General features: G+C 39.3%; 1 pseudogene; it reads left to right on the top strand.

The window, feature by feature from the left end:
- On the top strand, nucleotides 6,719-8,778 carry Gm7899 (predicted gene 7899; annotated as a pseudogene).

The following is a 15,696-nucleotide window of genomic DNA, read 5'->3' as shown; positions in this document are numbered from 1 at the left end:
AGCAGCGGAATCTCTCTCTCTCTCTCTCTCTCTCTCTCTCTCTCTCTCTCTCTCTCTCTCTCTCTCTCTCTCTCATCACCAATATCAAAATAACACAGAGAAACAATCACTGGTCATTAATTTCTCTCAATACTGATGGATTCAATTACTGAATAAAATGACACAAGCTAACAGAATATATATGAAAACAGGATCCATCTTTCTACTGCACACAAGAAACCCACCTCAGCAATAAAGATAGAAATTACCTCAGAGTAAAGGGCTGAAAAAAACTTTTTGAAGCAAATGGATCCAAGAAGCAAGCTGCAGTAGCCATGCTAGTATTTAATAAAACATATTTTCAACCAAAATTAATAAAAAGAAACAGGGAAGGACACAATACTTATCAAACGAAAATTCTACCAAGATGGTATCTCAATTCTTAACATTTATGCCTCAAACACAAGGGAACCCACATTTGTGAAGAAACAATACTAAAGTTTAAATCACACATCAAACCCCACACATTAATAGTGGGAGACTACAATATCCCATGCTCATCAATTGACATGTCATCCAGACAAAAACTAAGCAGAGAACTAATGAAAGTAACTGATATTATTAATCATATGGACCTAATAGACATTTATAGAATTTTTCACCCAAACATAATAAAATATACCTTCTTCTCAGCACCTCATGGATCCTTCTCTAAAACTGACCATAGAGCTGGTTGCAAAGCAAGCTTTGGCACATACAAGAAAGTTGAAATAATGCCTTATATCCTATGATATCACCATGGATTAAAGCTGGACTTCGACAAAAGAAACACCAGAAAACCTAGATATCCCTCAACTGAAAAATAGATGAAAAAAATGTGGTACATCTACACAATGGAATACTATTCAGCCATTAAAAACAAGGACATATGAGTTTCACAGGCAAATGGATAGAAGTGAAGAATATCATCCTGAGTGAGGTACTCCAGACCCCCCCCCAAAAAAAAAGCATCATTCATAGAATGAACTCATTTATAGGAGGATATTAGCCACAAAACACAGGATACTCCACAGATCTGAAGAAACTAGACAAGAAGGAAAGCCAAAGGGAGAAATTTTAAATCTCATTTAGATGGGGAAATAAAATAGTCTTAGGAGGCAGATGGAGGGAGGGAACTGGATGGGAGAGCAGATGGGAAGGGAAATGGGGGTTCAGGATCAGGTGTGGGAAGGGACAGATGGCCACAAGAATGAATGGAAATTTGCAATTGGAAGGAGTGGCAAAGAAGGTGGCATCTCAAGTATGTGCCAAATAACAGAGGTAGGGAGGTGCCCAAGAAACTATGGGTGTCGCCTTAGCTGTGACTCACAGCTTTAGGGATGTGGATCCTGAGGAGGTTACCCTCTATAGGGAGGTAACAGCCGCAGTAGATCTTCAACCCAGTGGAACACTAACCCAATCACAAAATTCCAGCCAAAATCTAACCTATCTAAAAGAGACTCAGGGATGGAGGATGGAGCAGAGACAGAGGGAATGCCCTAGTAATAGCTATCCAACTAGACACAGATCCCACAGGCAAGCACCAATCCCTAACACTGTTAATGATACTTTGTTATGCTTGCAGACGGGAGTCTAGCAAGGCTGTCCTCTGAGAGGATCCACCCAGCAGCTGACTCAGACAGATGGAGACACCCACAGCCAGTGGATGGAACTTGGGGATTCTTATTAGAGAGTTGGGGGAAGGATTGTGGGCCCTGAAGAAAATAGGAACTCCACAAGAAGACCAACAGAGGCAACTAACCTAGACTGGTTGCAGTTCTCAGAGACTAATTCACAAACCAAAGAGATAAACAGGCTGGACCAACCACCACCATACCCCTGCACATGTGTAGCAGATATGCAGCTTGGTCTTCATGTGGGTCCTGAACAACTGGAGTGGAGGCTCTCCCAAAAGCTATTGCCTGTGTGTAGGATATATTCTTCTAGCTGGATTGCCTATCTGGCCTCAATGGGAGATAAGTGCCTAGCCCTCTAGAGATTTGATGTGCCAGGGTTGGGAGATATGATATGAGGGGGGAGTAGGGAGAGGCTCCACTCTCTCAGAGGAGAAAGGGAGGCAGAGGGATTGTAGAAGGGAGTAACCATCTTTGGGGGCTTCAATCAGAATGTAAAGTAATAAAGAGAAAAAAATTCTCTCTAAATATAAGAATCTCTATATATAACAACAATTAATGAAAAAAAGGCTCTGAATTTGAAAGAAAGCAGGGACGGTTATATGGGAGGGTTTGGAGGGAGAAAGGGGAAGGGAAAATGATGTAACTATAGCCTCAAAGTTAAAAAAATACATAATCATAGAAAGGAAGAAACAAGAACGTGAGAATCTGGCTATTGCTAAAACTCAGATACGAACACCAGTGTCAGAGGTGAACAATCACCCAGTGATTCTGTGGAAACAGAGAACTTGAGGGCTCCATAAATCACGCTTGTGCTTTCACACAATGTCCTCCATTGCCCTGGCTGAAATCAACAAGCTCTCTGTTGGTTTATTGAAATAATCCCATAACTGATCTTCTTTCTTTTATTGTAACTTCTAATACAACCAATATCCCTCTCTTCTCAGTAGCAAAATATTTCATGGAACTTAAATTCCTTCTTGCCATCTATGACAGTTAATCCTGCTTAACTCGACTGGATTTGAATCATCTAAGAAAAACATTTGAATGTGTCTGTAATGATCTTTCCAGGGAGGTTTTTATAGAGTAGTGAAGACACATGCTAAATGTCAATACCATGGTCTCATGGACTAGGTTTCTGAACTGAATACAAAAAAAAAAAAAAAAAAAAAAAGCCATAGAAACTGTGGATGCAGAGGAAGCTGGCACCTCATGTTCCTGCATCTATGCCTTCCCTGCTGTTATAGACTATCTCCTAGCTGTAAGCCAGAATAAACCTGTCCTTCCTTAAATTGCTTCTTGTCAAGGATTTAGTCACAGTGGCAGAAAATAGCTAATATGTCATCCTTTTACTCTAAGTCTCTCATTGTCTCCCCACAGCTAATAAAATACATAGAAAATCCTTAGCATCATGTATGCATCCTGCATGCCTGAGTCTTTGTCCTGTTCTCTAACTCATACATTACAGACCCATGAGTGCTCAATCGAGTTCACAGAGCCTTTCATGCTGCAGAGAATGTTCTTTCTTCTACACTCCCTCTCACAAGCTCAAACACGTCACTCAAAGCTCATATTAGGTTTTACATCCGGGTGTCCCTTCTGACTTCCTGATCTGAATCTGGTCTTTCTATTATGATCTTATGTTGATAAATTGCATATTTTATAATTACCACTTTAGTTCATGTCTGTGTACTTTTTAGCTTTCACTTAAGGACTAGTCAGCAGTAAACTTTCTTAGCAACTCAGAATTACTCAATAGGACAGGATTGAATAGGCCCATTAGTTACTCTTATACTTTAGGACTGAAGATTCACCTCACACCGCATTTTAGAACATCACGTGGAGCTGAACTACCTTTGAAAGGAATAACTGATGAAATCCTTCCCTTACAATTTTGAAGACCTGAGTTGGATCCTCATAATCCACATTTAAAAAAAAAAAATCCAGGCTGACACCATGAACTTGTAATCCTCAAACTGGGGCAGCAGAAGAGAAAGGCTCCCTGAGACTCACTGACCACTAGGCCTGTCCTGGAGGGTGATTTACAGACTAGGGAGAGACCTTGTCCCAAAAAGAAAAGGGAAAGTTCCAGAGGAACAGTACATGAGGTTGTTCCTGGCCTCTGCACAAAATGTAACACTTACATTCACACACACACACACACACACACACACACACACTGAAAAGCTTAATCAGTAGGTGTCAACATTTTATGCATTAGTCAGGGCCAGTTATCTGTTAGCATGTTGACAGTCTTTTTTGTCCAGTGGATAATTGACCTGAGTATCCCAAGTATGTCAATCTCAAATTAAAGTCCATGGAATTAGTGCTGAGTTCCCTTGTGATCTAAGACCTCAAATCATAGAACCCAAGCATGGAATGACAAAGCAAACACATCTACATGTGGACTGCAAGGAAACAAACTGAGATTCACTCCCCTGCCTTTAAAGGGTGTGTGCGTTTCTGCCTCCTCTTGCACCTTGAAGGGGAGTCCTCAACACTCCCAGATACAAAAATTTCATAACCTTTCAGCACCAGTGAGCCTCATCAAACTTGATGAGGCTTTTGAGACATTTGTATTACGTCTGTTTTCTGCTTTCCTGGTCTAATCCACGTTATGCCATCAGTGTCACAGCCCAGAATAGTGTTTTGTCATATGGAGGTATAGTTGTTTGGAGATCCAAATATTAGTGAGAAGTATTGGTGACTCCTTACATTTCCAAACAAAATATAAGGTTAGCTTTTCTATTTCTAAAAATAAAAATGAAATTTTGATAAAAATTAAAATGGAAGATTGCTTGGGGAAGCCTTACTACAATTTTAGCAATAGTAAGCCTATAAACCAAATCAAAAGTTACCTTTCCACATGATATGACTTTCATCCTTTTATCTTGGTAATGTTTTGTAGTTTTCAACGTGAAAATCTTGCCCAACCCTAGACAAATAAGTTCCTAAGCATTTTATTCGTTTTGGTTATTTTGTAAATTGAATTGTTTCCTTAAGATGATTCATTAAGTGTTTATTACTAATGTACAGAAACACAACTGATTTTTGTGTATACAGCATGTTCCCTAAAACTTTGCTTACAGTTGTTATTTATTCTAATATTTCTTCTGTAGTTGGTGGAGGTCATTATATTTTTATTTATTTTCTTGCCAATTTAGCTGTCATTTTTTTCTCCTGCCCAACTGATCTGACTAAATCTCTAGCAAAATGTTGACTATGGTAGTAATGCTGGACATTCTTCTCTTGTTTTCAATATAAATAATTTTGATATATTGTTAAAAAGTTATCCATTGTTTTATTTTGAGACCATTTTCATTATATTCTTAACTGGTACTTTTAGTATTTTATTGCTGATATATAGAACAAAATTGGCTTTTTTAATTTGTTCCATATTCTGCTAACTATATTCATTGTAACAACATTTAAATTGATATTCTAACATCTTCTAATTTTTGATTTGGTAACCTTAGGAGTTTTCATTACTTTTTAAATTTTAATATGCTGCCTATATCTACTAGTGTAATCATAGGAAAAATAGGTGCTTCGCCATGTTCCTGTTTTCCAAATGAAAATATTCTCTATGAAGCATTGTGTTTGTAAAGGGTAAAATGGGTTGTTTTTACCAACTTGAAGAAGCCCTCTTTTAGTTCCTAAATTGATAAAGTCACCATGTGTATGGTTAAATTATATCAAGGTACTTTTCTACTATCTACTGAGATAATAATGTATGCTTTCTCCTTTGCACTGTTAATCTCACCAATGCTATTAATAGGTTTTAAAATATTGAATTGGTGATGTTTCACTGATGAATTCTGCTTAGCCATGACTTATTGTCATTCTCTATATTGCTAGTATTGGTTTGCCTCCATTTTGCTGAGAATTATTGTGCTTATGTTTGCAGAGGATACTTACTGTTATCGTTTCTTATCACCATCTATATTTCTATTTTGTATACAGAGGGAAAACTGGAAACACTGCAGAGTGATGGAAAACAAACTTCTATTTTCTGAAGGAGTTAATAATACTGGTTTGGTGTTTGTTTGTTTGTTTGTTTTTTGCCAGATATTTGGTGGACTTTTCCTAAAGTCATTTAAGTTGTGAGGTTTGTTTGTTTTGTTTTTTTTTCTGGAAAATTGAGATTTGTTTTATAATGTTTTCTGTATTAATGTTTCATTTGTGCTTAAAAAGAGTGTGTTGTCAGTTAGGGCTGGGATAGTGTTCAATAAAGCCAGTTAGATGAAACTATCTAAAGTCTTCTTCTATACTGTTATTGATTTTACTGTTATATTCATTATGGAGGGATGTACTGAAATTATTAATTATAATTTAAATTTTGTCAATTATTCCTTTCAGTTTTTTAATTATTTTGCTTTGTGTGTCTTAAATCTCTGATTAATGTTATATGACAATGAAAGACTCACCTCTCCCCCCCCCCCATAGACATTTTCAGTGTGTGCCTACTTTCTCTGGTACTGACACAGAGGCCCTGCTTTCCAATACTAACCATGTGTCTCTTCAGCCCTTCACTCTTCAACTATGTATATTTTGTTTTTGCTTTCCTTTATGATAAATGTTTTTAAACCAATGGACTATTGTCATTTTTATAATTGGTTTTAAGTCTATCATCTCGCTATGTAGTTCCCAACTATTCCCTGTTATAACTGAGGTTTTATTTGGTAGTCTGTTCTTTGTTTTGAGGTTGCTGAGCAGGTTTTAAGTTTTTAATATCATCCCCTCTGCCATGAGCTCTCTCTGTGGTCTACCTCTGTCTTCTTCCCCTTCCTCTCCTTTTCATCCTCCTCTCCTTCTCTCCTTCCCATTCTCTCTCATTCTTTCTCTAGAGAATTGTATGGTATGCATCTTTACCATTCATCTTTCATTGTGGACCTTGGAATAATATCATGTCATGTCCCACGTGAGGTCAGCCCTCTTCCCCCAAGTTCTTAGTTTTGAAATACTTTGTCCTTCATCTAAATATTACATGTATCTCAAAGTTTAATTGTTACTGTATGTTTTTCTTTAACCTCGAGCTATCTTTCAGAATAATTTAAAACAAAAGTTCATTGAACTCAGAGGCAGCTGTCAGGCATTTGTGTGGTCTCGTTGTCAGCACAGCCAGGACTACATGCAAGCAACCATGTCTAAGGGACCTGCAGTTGGCATTGATCTTGGCACTCCTGTGTGGGTGTCTTCCAGCAATGGAAAGGTGGAAATAATTGCCAATGACCAGGGTAACCACACCACGCCAAGTTACATTGCTTTCACTGACACAGAGCAATTAATTGGGGATGTGGCCAAGAATCAGGTAGCAATGAACCCCAACACAGTTTTTGATGCCAAACGTCTGATCGGGCATAGGTTTGATTGATGCTGTTGTTCAGTCTGATATGAAGCACTGGCCCTTCATGGTGGTGAATGATGCAGGCAGGCCCAAGGTCCAAGTGGGACAAAGGGGAAACAAAAAGTTTTTACTCAGAGGAAGTGTCCTCCATGGTTCTGACAAAGATGAAGGAAATTGCAAAAACATACCTCTGAAAGACTGTTACCAATGTGGTGGTCACAGTGCCAGCTTACTTCAATGACTCCCAGTGGCAGGCAACAAAAGATGCTGGAACTATTGCTGGCCTCAATGTTCTTCAAGTCATCAATGAACCAACTGCTGCTGCTATTGCTTATGGCTTAGATAAGAAGGTGGGAGCTGAAAGAAATATGCTGATTTTTGACTTGGGAGGTGGCACTTTTGATGTGTCAGCCCTCACTATTGAGGATGTAATTTTTTAAGTCAAATCAACAGCTGGAGACACACACTTAGGTGGAAAAGATTTTGACAACCAAATGGTCAACCATTTCATTGCCAAGTTTTAGTGAAAGAACAAGAAGGACATCAGTGAGAACAAGAGAGCTGTCTGCCATCTCCACACAGCCTATGAGCGGAACAAGCACACCCTCTCCTCCAGCACCCAGGCCAATATTGAGATTGATTCTCTCTATGAGGAAATTGATCTGAGGAATTGAATGCTGACCTGTTCCGTGGCACACTGGACCCTGTAGAGAAGGCCCTTGGAGATGCCAAACTAGACAAGTTACAGATCCATGATATTTTCTTGGTGGGTGGTTCTACCAGAATCTCCAAGATTCAGAAACTTCTGCAAGACTTCTTCAATGGAAAATAACTGAACAAGAGCATTAACCCTGATGAAGCTGCTGCCTATGGTGCAACTGTCCAGGCAGCCATTCTATCTGGATACAAGTCTGAGAATGCTCAGGATTCGCTGCTCTTGGATGTCACTCCTCTTTCCCTTGGTATTGAAACTTCTGGTGTAATCATGGTTGTCCTCATCAAGGGCAATACCACCATTCCCACCAATCATACACAGACTTGCACCACCTACTCTGACAACCAGCCAGGTCTACTCATTCAGGTGTATGAAGGAGAAAGGACTATGACCAAGGACAACAACCTGCTTGGAAAGTTTGACCTCACGGGTATCCCTCCAGCAACCCGTGGGGTTCCTCAGATTGAGGTTACTTTTGACATCAATGCCAATGGTATCCTCAATGTTTCTGCTGTATATAAGAGCATGGGAAAAGGAGATCACCATCACCAATGACAAGGGCCGCTTGAGTAAGGAAGATATTGAGTGAGTGGTCCAAGAAGCTGAGAAGTACAAAGCTGAGGATGAGAAGCAGAGAGATAAGGTTTCCTCCAAGAACTCACTGGAGTCCTATGCCTTCAACATGAAAGCAACTGTGGAAGATGAGAAACTTCAAGGCAAGATCAATGTGAGGGCAAACAGAAGATTCTTGACAAGTGCAATGAAATCATCAGCTGGCTGGATAAGAACCAGACTGCAGAGAAGGAAGAATTTGAGCATCAGCAGAAAGAACTGGGGAAAGTCTGCAACCCTATCATTATCAAGCTGTACCAGAGTGCTGGTGGCACGCCTGGGGGAATGCCTGATGGCTTCCCTGGTGGAGGAGCTCCCCCATCTGGTGGTGCTTCTTCAGGCCCCACCATTGAAGAGGTGGATTAAGTCAGTCCAAGAAGAGGTTGTAGCATTGTTCCACAGGAACCCAAAACAAATAACATGGAATGATAAAACTACTTAAATTGGCACCAAAAAAGCAACAAAAATTGTATTTTTTATTTATATTTATTTATTTATTTATTTATTTATTTATACTCCATATTTTATCCCCCAACCCCTCTACCTTCCAGCTTTTCCTCATCCCATACCTTCTCCCCAACCCCTGTCTCCACATGGATGTCCCCATCCCCCTCCCCACCTGACCTCTAAACTCAGTGGGGCCTCCAGTCTCTTGAAGGTTAGGTGCATCATGTCTAAATGAACACAGACTCAGCAGTCCTCTACTGTATGTATGTTGGGGGCCTCATATCAGCTGGTATATGCTGCCTGTTTGGTGGTCCAGTGTTTGAGAAATCTCGGGGGTCCAGATTAAATGAGACTGCTGGTCCTCCTATAGGATCACCCTTCTCCACAGCTTCTTTAAGCTTTTCCCTAATTCAACAACAGGGATCAACTGCTTCTGTCCACTGATTGGGTTCAAATATCTGCATCTGACTCTGTCCATGGCTTCTTGGGTCTTCTGGAGTACAGTCATGCTAGGTTCCTTTTTGTGGGCACTCCATAGCCTCAGTAATAGTGTCATGCCTTGGAACCTCTTCTTGGGCTGGATCCAACTTTGGGCCTGTCGTTGGATTTTCTTTTCCTCGGGCTCCACTCCAATTCCATCCCTGTAATTCTTTCAGATGGGAACAATTATGGGTCATAGTTATGGCTGTGGGATGGCAACCCCCACCCTCATTTGATGTCCTGTCATCCTGCTGGAGGTGGGCTCTATACGTTCTCTCTCCCTACTGTTGGGCATTTCATCTAAAGTCCCTCCCTTTGAATCCTGAGAGTGTTTCACCTCCCAGGTCTCTGGTACATTTTGGAGGATCCCCCCAACCTCCTATCTCCTGATGTTGCCTGTTTCCATTCTTTCTGCTGTCCCTCAGGTCTTAAGTCCTTTGCCCTCACCTAATATCAGATCAGGTTACCCTCTCCCCTACACTCCCTTCCCTCTCCCCCTGCCCCCATCCACTTTCCCTCTCAGGTCCCTCCCTCCCTTCCTCTCCACTTGTGATTGCTTTCTTCTCTCTCTCAAGTAGGATTGAGGTGTCCTCACTTGGGCACTTCAGTTTGTTGATATTTTTGAGTTCTGAGGACTATATCTTGGATATTCTGTACCTTTTTCTTTCTTTTCATTTCTTTTCTTTTCTTTTTCTTTTCCTTTCTTTTTTCTTTCCTTCTTTCTTTTAGTTTTTTGGTTAACATCCACTTATTAGTGACTACATACCATGTATGTCATTTTGGGTCTGAGTTACCTCACTCAGGACCATATTTTCTAGTTCCATCCATTTGCCTGCACAACTCAGGATGCCCTCATTCTTAATAGCTGAGTAGTATTGCATTGTATAAATGAACCACATTTTCTGTATCCATTCTTCTGTCGTGGAACATCTGGGTTGTTTCTAGCTTCTGGCTATCACAAATAAGACTGCTATGGACACAGTGGAACATGTGCCCCTGAGGCATGGTGGGGCATCTTTTGGGTATATTCCCAAGAGTGGTATAGTTGGGTCTTCAGGAAGATCTATTTCCAATTTTCTGAGGAACCTCCAGATTGATTTCCAGATTGGTTGTACCAGTTTGCAATCTCAACAGCAATGGAGGAGTGTTCCTCTTTTTCCATATCCGCTCCAATATGTGTTGTCACCAGAGGTTTTGATCTTAGCCATTCTGATTGGTATAAGGTAGAATCTCAGGGTTGTTTTGATTTGCATTTCTCTGATCCTCAAGGACTTTGAACATTTCTCAGCCATTCAAGATTCCTCACTTGTGAAATCTCATTTTAGTTCTATATTGCATTTTTTTTCTGATTAGCTTCTTGAATTCTTTATATATTTTGGATATTAGCCCTCTATTGGGTGTGTGGTTAGTGAAGTTCTTTTTCCCAATCTGTAGATTGCCGATTTGTCTTATTAACCATGTACTTTGCCTTACAGAAACTTTCCAGTTTCATGAGGTCCCATTCATCAGTTCTTGATCTTAGGGCATGAGCCATTGGAGTTCTCTTTAAGAAATTTCCCCCTGTGCCAATGAGTTCAAAGCTCTTTCCCACTTTCTGTACTATTAGATTCAGTGTATCTGGATTTATGTTGAGGTCTTTGATTCACTTGGACTTAAGCTTTCTGTAAGGTGACAAATATATGGGTCTGTTTTCATTTTTCTACACACAGTCAGTTAGACCAGCACCACTTATTAACGATGCTTTCTTTTTTTCCAATGTATATTTTTTACTTCTTTGTGGTTTTATTTCTGGGTCTTCAATTCTATCCCATTAATTAATGTGTATGCCTCTGTACCAATACCATGCAGTTTTTATCACTATTGCTCTGTAGTAAAGCTTGAGGTCAGGGATGGTGATTCCCTCAGTCATTCTTTTATTGTTAAGAATTGTTTTCGCTATTCCAGGTTTTTTGCCTTTCCGGATGAATTTGAGAATTACTCTTTCCATGTCTTGGAAGAATTGTGTTGGGAGTTTGATGGGGATTGCATTGAATCTATAGATTTCCTTTGGTAGAGTGGCCATTTTTACCATGTTCATTCTGCCAATTCATCTCTCCATTTTCTGATATCTTCAATTTCTTTCTTGAGAGACTTGAAGTTATTGTCATACAGGTCTTTCACTTGTTAGGTTAAAGTTATCCCAAGATATTTTAACTTATTTGTGGCTATTGTGAAGGTAGTTGTTTCCCTAATTTCTTTCTCAGCCTATTTATCACTTGTATAAAGGAAGGCTAGTGATTTATTTGAGTTAATTTTATACCCGGCCACTTTGCTGAAATTGCTTATCAGCTTGAGAAGTTCTCTGGTAGAATTTTTGGGGCCACTTGTGTATACTATCATATCATCTGCAAATAGTGATGCCTTTATTTCTTCTTTGCCAATTTGTTTCCTCTTGATCTCTTTTTGTTGTTTTCTTGCTCTGGCTAGCACTTCAAGTACTATATTGAATAGATATGGGGATAGTGGGCATCCTTGTCTTGTCCCAGATTTCAGTGGGATTGCTTCAAGTATCTCTCCATTTAATTTTATATTGGCTGTTGGTTTGCAGTAAATTGCTTTTATTAAGTTTAGGTATGGACCTTGAATTCCTGATCTCTCCAATACTTTTAACATGAAAAGGTATTGTATTTTGTCAAATGCTTTTTCTGCATCTAAGGAGATGAGCCAGGTGTTGGTGGTGCATGCCTTTAATCCCAGCACTCAGGAGGCAGAGGCAGGGAGATTTCTGAGTTTGACGCCAGCCTGGTCTACAGAGTGAGTTTCAGGACAGCCAGGGCTACACAGATAAACCCTGTCTCAAAAAAACAAACAAACAAACAAACAAAAACAAAAAGAAAGAAAGAAAGAAAGAAAGAAAGAAAGAAAGAAAGAAAGAAAGAGAGAGAGAGAGAGAGAGAGTGAGAGAAAAGATCATGTGATTTTTTTTTCCTTTGAGTTTGTTTATATCATGGATTATGTTAATGGATTTTTGTATATTAAACCAACCTTGCATTCCTGGGATGAAACCTACTTGATCATGGTGAATGACAATGTTGATGTGTTCTTGGATTCGGCTTGCAAGAATTTTATTAAGTATTTTTGCATTGATATTCTGGGACTTTTTGTAGTTTAGGCATTAGAGTAATTGTGACTTCATTGAACAAGTTAGGTAGTGTTCCTCCTCTTTCTATTTTTAAGGAATAGTTTGAGGAAAATTGGTATCAGGTCTTCTTTGAAGGTCTGGTAGAATTCTGCACTAAATCCGTCTGGCCCTAGGCTTTTTTCGGTTGGAAGGTTTTTAGTGACTTCTTCTATTTCCTGTTTAGATAATTTACCTGCTCTTGATTTAACTTTGGTATGTGGTATTTGTCTAGAAAACCATCCATGTCACCTAGATTTTCCGGTTTTGTTGAGTATAGGCTTTTGTAGTAGGATCTGATGATTTTTTTTTAACTTTGTCCATTTCTGCTGTTATGTCTCCCTTCTCATTTCTGATTTTGTTAATTTGGATACTGTTCCTCAGTCCTTTAGTTAATTTGGCTAGGGGTTTATCTATCTTGTTGATTCTCTCAAAAACCACCTTCTGGTTTTGTTGATTCCTTATATTGTTTTCTTTTTTTCTATTGGGTTGATTTAGGTCCTGAGTTTGACCATTTCCTGCCTTCTACTCCTCTTGGGTGAGTTTGCTTCTTTTTGTTCTAGAGCTCTCAGGTGTTCTTTTCAGTTGTTAGTGTAAGATCTCTCCAGTTTCTTTATCAGTGCACTTAGTGCTATGAACTTTCCTCTTAGCACTGCTTTCATTGTGTCCCATACATTTGGGTATGATGTGTCAACATTTTCATTAAATTCCAAAAAGTTTTTCATTTCTTTCTTTATTTCTTCCCTGACTAAGTTATCATTGAGTAAAGAATTGTTCAGTTTCCACATGTATGTGGGCTTTCTGTAGTTTTGCTGTTCTTGAAGACCAGACTTAGGCCATGGTGATCTGATAGAATGCAAGGTAATATTTCAATCTTCTTGTATCGGTTGCGGGTTGTTTTGTGGCCAACTATATGGTTGATTTTGGAGAAGATACTATGAGGTGCTGAGAAAAAGGTGTATGCTTTTGTTTTAGGATGAAATGTTCTGTACATATCTATTAAATCCATTTGGTTCATAACCTCTTTTAGTTTCACTATGTGTCTGTTTAGTTTCTGTTTCAATGACCTGTACATTGGTGAGAGTCCAGTATTGAAGTCTCCCACTATTATTGTGTGGGGTTCAATGTGTGTTTTGAGTTTTAGTAAAGTTTCTTTTATGGATTTGGATGCTCTTGCATTTGGGGCATAGATGTCCAGAATTGAGACTTTCTCTTGGTGGGCTTTCCCCTTGATGAATATGAAGTGTCCTTCTCCATCACACTTGATAATTTTGGTTGAAAGTCTATTCTATTTTATTGGATATTAGGATGGCAACTCCTTTTTGCTTCCTGCTTTTTCCATCCATTTACTCTGAGATAGTATCTATCTTTGTAATTATGGTATGTTTCTTGTATGCAGCAAAATGCTGGATTTTGTTTGCATATCCAGTCTGTTAGCTTATGTCTTTTTATAGGTGAGTTGAGTCCATTAATTTTCATAGATACTAAAGACAGATGACTATTGGTTCCTGATATGTTTGTTATTGTATGTGGCTTTATGTGCTCGTGGTTCTCTCCTTTGGCTTTGTTGTGAGATGCTTATTATCTTGCCCTTTTTTTGGTGCAGGTACCTTCCTTGTGTTAGAGTTTTCCTTCTAGAGTCCTCTGTAGGACTGGATTGACATATAAATACTGCTTGAATTTGGTTTTGTCCTGAAATGTTTTGTTTCTCCATCTATGTTGATTGAGAGTTTCGCTAGGTATAGTAGCCTGGGCTGGCATTTGTGTTCTCTTAGAGTCTGCATGACCTCTCACCAGGCTCTTCTGGCTTTCATAGTTTTATTTCTTTCAGTTGAGAAATCTGGTAATTCTGATAGGTCTATCATTGCATGTTACTTGGCCCATTTCCCTTGCATCTTTTAATATTCTTTCTTTGTTCTGTGCATTTAGTGTTTTGATTATTATGTGATGAGAGGATTTTCTTTTCTGATCCCATTTATTTGGTGTTATATAGGCTTCTTGTACCTTTATGGCCATCTCTTTCTTTAGGTTGGGGAAGTTTTCTTCTATGATTTTGTTGAAGACATTTTCAGGTCCTTTGAGCTGAGAATCTTCATTCTCCTCTATTCCAAATATTCTTAGATTTGGTCTTCTCAATGTGTCCTGAATTTCTTGGATGATGTAGGTTAGAAGATTTTATGTTTTGAATTTTCTTTGACAGTTGTGTCAATCTCTTCAACAGTATCTTCTATACCTGAGATTCTCTATTCTATCTCTTGTATTCTGTTGGTGATACTTACATCTGTAATTCCTGACCTCTTTCCTAGGTTCTCTATTTCTAGGTTTGCCTCCATTTGTGTTTTCTTTATTGTTTCTACTTCTGCTTTTACGTTTTGGATCACATTTTTCAATTCCTTCACCTGTTTACCTGCATTTCCCTGTATTTCTTTCAGTGAGTTATTGATATCCTCCTTATAGGACTCTATTATCTTCATGAGATAGGATTTTAGGTCAGCTTCCTGATTTTCAGGTGTGTTGTTGTGTTCAGGGATTGCTGTGGTGTGAGAACTGGGTTCTGATGATGCCCACATATATTGACTTCTGTTGCTTATGGTCTTGTGCTTGCCTCTTACCATCTGGTTGTTCCTGGTGTTTATTGGTCTGGGTAACTCTGTCTGGAGTTTGCCTCTTTTATCTCTGGGTTGCTTCAGGTCTCCTGATAGGCTTGCGGGCCTGGCTGTATCAGAGGTGTGTGGGGCCTTCTAACTGGGGGCTCTTTTCGGGGGCAGAGAAGCTGCTGATCTGTTGCTCTGGCTGCAGTACATCTCCTAGCAGGCCTTCAGACTGTTGGGTCTCCATTGGAGCAGTCAGGCTGTTGTACTGCTCTGAGTGCAGCTGATCCTCAAATACTCTGAGTGCAGTGGGTCCTCAATTGCTCTGAGTGCAGTGGGTCCTCAACTGCTCTGAGTGCAGCAGGTTCTCTAGAATGAATCAGGATATGGTGTCTTCACTGGAGCAGACCAGCTAAGAGTCTGCCCAAGCAGAAATGACTGGGCAGAAGGAGCATAAAATAAATATATTTGTAATAGAAACTTCTACACTGAGAGAATAGAGTCTCCTTTCAGTAGCTTAAAAATGTTCCTCCATAGGTTTCTGGCGTGTTCTACTTCTCATGACAGGTGACAGGTCATTACTAGATTTGTTTCTGCATATGATGCACTAATGTGGGTATCTGTAAGATTTTCCTCTTATCAAAGCTTTTCAAAAATGTTATTATAAAGTGTTTTTAAAATATTTTGATCCCTAT

This window comes from Mus musculus, chromosome 3 (assembly GCF_000001635.26).
Source record: "Mus musculus strain C57BL/6J chromosome 3, GRCm38.p6 C57BL/6J".
In the NCBI taxonomy this organism is placed as follows: domain Eukaryota; kingdom Metazoa; phylum Chordata; class Mammalia; order Rodentia; family Muridae; genus Mus; species Mus musculus.
The sequence above is the reverse complement of the archived record's forward strand: the minus strand, read 5'-3'. Positions and strand labels throughout refer to the sequence as shown.